Genomic DNA, 4,962 nt, shown 5'->3' on the forward strand with positions numbered 1-4,962 from the left:
GTTCATGCACTGTGTTGGTTTTGTTCTTTGAGAAAGGTGATGTTCACGTATGGCTCGTTTTATACACCAGTAAAAAAAATACATATACCTATGTCTTGAATTTGGAAAAAAAATCATATTTTATTTATCAATAAAAAGGGTTCAGTGGATGCGCATATGAAACTGGTGGGTTCGGTCCATCAAAAAAGGTTAAGAACCACTGCCCTAAGGCTAACCTCACAGGACCCGAAAACTAACCTAAACTCAATTCACACCTTGGTCCTAAACCCAACCCTCACACCCAAAACCAGCCTCTGAAGTTGTGGGGCCCAAAGGAGCACCCGGACCCGACAAGGCTGCGTTTTCCTTAAAACTGGGCCCCACGATGTAGGAAAAACAAGGACACACACACACACACACACACACACACATACGAAAAACAGACATGAGCTATAGCATTATTGTCTTCCTTTAGGTTTTTTCCAGACACCTCTACAGACGGGCAAAGCAGAGGGATTCTCAGCTGATTTTACTGTGTACTATAAGAGCGGATCAGCCGGAGCAGAACAAGCACACAAACACATGCGCAAGCACAACAACAGCAGGTCACGCAGCTGCAGAAAACATCTGGAGACAGACGCCTCCATGTTGCTGTCCGACTTCTTTTTTCTTCTTTGTTTGCATTCCTGAGGGAGGGGAATCAAAATGAAGATGTATTCGTTCACTCGTCCTCCAGATGCAGAGCTGTGACCCCCACAGAAACACTTGATTTTTCTGGCAGGGAGTGTCTGCAGCAGGAAGCATCAACAAGCTCCGGGGCAACATAAAGTAAAGGAAAATAATAGAATAAAATACAGGATCTGCACACTGAGCTGCACCCGATGAACCAACTCTGGAGCCAAAAACCCCACTGACCTAATAAACTCCACGAGCTGTTAAACGCAGCGCTGTGATTTACTCAGCCTCTGTGACTAAAGAGTTGTGCAAGCTTTGTTTTAATACGGTCATAAAAATATCTTTACAGACAGTTTTCTCAGACCTCTCATCTGTTACCTCAAAAAGCCTCTTTCTTCTAATCAAAAATGCAGAGTAGAAGCATTTTGTTTCACACAAGACTAAGATTTTAAATGTATTTAAAGGCATACAGCTAAACTGACATTTAGCTTTTGTTGAAATATGACTTCTAAAGCACTATAAATAAATGGAATTCAGTAGACTTAATAGTCTGAATGCTGAGTCGACCTTTATTAATAGCAGACTATTATTTCCTGTTGTATATTTTTATCTTCCTCTTTTTCAATCCAGCTATTTTATATAAACTTTGTACAGTTTAAGCCAGTAATATGGATTCTACGACTTTTGGTTTTTGTCATTTTTAAACTTTTATAAAAAAATTTGACCTTTATTTATACATATTTTTTTCTATACAGTAGATACAAATAGAAATCTCTTCAGTTCCTTCAAAAATCTGTTTCAGCGTGTGTACTCTTTTTTGTCATATAATACTTTTAGCTTTAACACAGCCTTCACTCTTTATATGGTACTTTAGCATATGTGAAAAGGCTAGCTTATTTTGCTATCTCAACGGCTAGTAAAGTCAGCCAGGCTTTAGCTACTTTTAGCTAACTTTTCGATACACTTAGTTTGTAGCTGAAACCTGACTAGACTTTTCAATTTTTAGTCAGTCTTTTCCAACTTTTACCTTCTAGCTACTTTTGTTTTTTTGCTTTATTTAACTTTTAGCTYAACATTTTACTCTTTTCAATTGAAAGCTTTTGGAAACCTGTTAATATTTATATTGTAGATAGCTCCTTGAACAACCTTAGTTTGGAGAAATAAAATTTAATTTGACAGGATAAGRATTAGTCCAAGCAGACCCAGTTAAAAATGTTTGTGTATATTTTCTTGGCAGTACAGGTGTACAATATTTAAATCTCTGTCACTTAGAATGTTACATTTCATTGTTATTTTGACAGAAATATGCAAATAGACTGCACGAGAAGTGCTACAACCTGCTGCTGATGAAATTAGCTTCTTCAAATTATAAACAAATTCTATGAAAATAACGATTGTAAATGTAATATCAATGTAAAGTTACCTGTATATAAAATTGTGTTTGCATCAATCACTATGAAACAGTTGAGTCTGGAGATGTTTTAAGATGACAGGAATTCATTTTGGTTCCAGTCAGAGTAGCTGTTAGCTCGTCAGTCCAATCATTGAGGTCAGTGGTGAACATACTGTATAATCATGACTAGACACAGGGACAGAATGCAGAAGCTGAAGCCAAAATAGCGCATCCCCATGCAGGCTAGCAACACTAAAGTCTAAGTTCATGTAAACAACTAGAACTAAAAAGAAAAAAACACACCAGGTGCTGATTTGTGTTGCTTCATAGAGTTCTTACTTTGCTGTTGTATGTTCAAATATTTTCTCTAATATATTTACTTGTAACTACAAAAAGACTATGACCACAGAAATAAAACTTAAAAAACCTCTAAGTATTAGGTTTTGAAAAAACGTGTTTCCTCACCTGAGACCTGAACAAGTGCTGACCACCACACTCGAACCCTCCACGCCCAGAACCTCCCCGTGGTAGTAACAATGATCCTGGAAGACAAAATCCTAACTCAGAATGTATCTGTTTGCAGAACAGCCTGCAATAAAGCCATAAAACATCATATATTTAAGGAAGAAGCTGCAGCATTTTCTGTTGATGTTGTTACTGACTTGATTTTTTTTTAAATAATCCTTTTAAAATCCCCTCAGCAGAAATACATCTGCTTGTTCAAACTCACAGTGTTGGCTGGAGTCGAGGACTGACGGGTTCCATCGGGGCTGTACCATATTTCCTGATATCCTGGGGCCAGCAGCTGCCTGGAGAAAAAACTTTTATTTTAATAAAAACAAAAACTCAGAGACAGATGAACATTTATTGTCAGCAACAAAAAACAACAAAGACACATAGAACAAATAGTGACAAATACTGTAAGTACCTGGGTCGGTTTTTAATGAGTAACAGCTGCAGAAAACTCAACTGATAAAATAAGGCCAGTGGATCTCCAGCTCATAAACTATTCATGCTGGTAGATACACTCTGCAAAGTGTTAAAATTTTAAAGCTGTACTCAGGCAAGGCAGCACATAAATATATACAGTATATATATAAAAATCAATATCCATTTTTCTCGAATAATCAATTTGCATCCTGAATAGTAGAGTAAATTATTGGCAAATGTTCTCCATTCATTTTATTTTGCACAATATAAGACAGACTTTATGGGGAGAGATGGATAAATAAGAGGGACATGCACGTCTGGACAAACATTCATTTGATTTGGGTGAAACATGACATGCCTCTTATCCTCCATCTGTGTGTTTTATAGGCCTTTGGACCCAAATCAGCACTGACGCTTATTTTCCTGTCGCACTCCTTCCAACCGGGTCTCAGCCCATCCTTCCTGTTTTCATTCATAAACTCTGTCTGCCTCACAGCTGGCTTGCCTTCGCTCTATCTCTCTTCAAATCTGTTCTCATCTCTCCTCAAAAGTTCTGACTCTTCGAATTGGCGGAAGCAAATTTAGGCCACAGGAAAAAAAAAAAAAACAAACTCTGCAAACACCAGCTCAGCTGACAGACCTGACTGGAAATAACAGCTAATCAATTCTAGAACATGCCAAATTGTTTATACCTCGGGCAGTTTTACATATACTGAGGTAAATTTTGGTGAGGGAGTAGCTGAGTCATCCCCAACCTAAGGCAGTTTTATACTCCATCCAAAGCTGCAAACGTGTCTCTCATTGATGTATTTGAATGATGAAAATCACATCATTTTCTTCTCTGAGTAGATTCGTCCCCACTTTTTCAACACAAGGCCAAAGCCAAATCTTATTTAGCAGAAGTACAAACTATTTCGTGATTGGTCAAAAGCTTGTCATGTGGAAGAGTGCTTGAACAGCAATGGTGTCATTTTGCCTGTTGCCAGTTACCAGAAGTCAGCTTTTGTGCGTGCAAGTAACATGGATAGCTTTGAAGAACAGTTGGCCAAAGCAGTCAGAAAGTATGTCCATTTACATGACTCTTCCAGACACTTATATAGTAAAATATCCATAACTTCCTTTATGGAGACAGTATATACATTGTGCACTATGTCTCCCGAAAAGTGTGGCGCTTTATCCATGACCATTTTGTGGCCAAATGGTGGATTCTGGAATGGAGTGGAGACTCTGGCGGCATGGGTTGTCCAGGAAATTGTGTCTCCTGAACTATGAAAGGCACCGGCGTAATTTACACGGGGGATGGGGGTGTTATAACCCCCCCAATAATTTGATCCAGTCAATATAACCCCCCCAATAAAATTGCATCATTTAAGTATACATATATTACATCAATAATTGATTTTCTTTATTCTTTTACATTTTTTAGTAAAATTGCTGCGTGTTTTAATGCACACACCCCCCCCCGAACCCCTCCCCTGCAAAAAACTTGGTATCACCCGCCCGCTGTCTCTACAAGTGGACCGGCCGCTGCTGCGCCGATTATGAGGAAGCAGCTGGAGTGAGTGTGGTTCAAAGGAAATGAGAGGAGTGCCCAAAAGCGGACAACCAACAGTTTTTAATTGTTGGTCAACTACACCCCGTTGTAAAAACAGAAAACATCAAAATAAGGTAAATTGATGATTTGTTTACTCCATGCTGCTATGTAGCAGACACAGTGTTTTGGCTAGCTTCGTTTTACTACTCTTCACCTAAACTGACTGAGTCAAAAGAAAAATAAGATAAACATAGATATTTGTGCACATGCAGCACTGCAGCTGTGCTAAAGATGCACAGGCAAAGGCTGATGGATTTACATCATAATTAAAAATGGTTGGTTCTTTAGTTCAGTCAAAATCAAAGTATTTAATCTTAAGTTAAACACATTAAAAGTTCATTCAGATCACCACATTCCTCTCACTGCAGCTGCCATGAGTCCAGTTCTACAT

At 38.4% G+C, this 4,962-nt stretch overlaps 1 protein-coding gene across 1 annotated transcript in view; it reads right to left on the reverse strand.

Moving 5' to 3' along the window:
* The window catches only part of LOC106521915 (disintegrin and metalloproteinase domain-containing protein 19), a gene marked incomplete at both ends in the record, with an annotated part of 30,768 nt that overhangs the window by 12,266 nt on the left and 13,540 nt on the right, over positions 1-4,962 (reverse strand). The window contains 2 exon segments of the mRNA XM_014014687.1: positions 2,513-2,589; positions 2,778-2,856.

The sequence above is a fragment of the Austrofundulus limnaeus genome, unplaced genomic scaffold, assembly GCF_001266775.1.
Source record: "Austrofundulus limnaeus strain Quisiro unplaced genomic scaffold, Austrofundulus_limnaeus-1.0 Scaffold118, whole genome shotgun sequence".
NCBI lineage: Eukaryota > Metazoa > Chordata > Actinopteri > Cyprinodontiformes > Rivulidae > Austrofundulus > Austrofundulus limnaeus.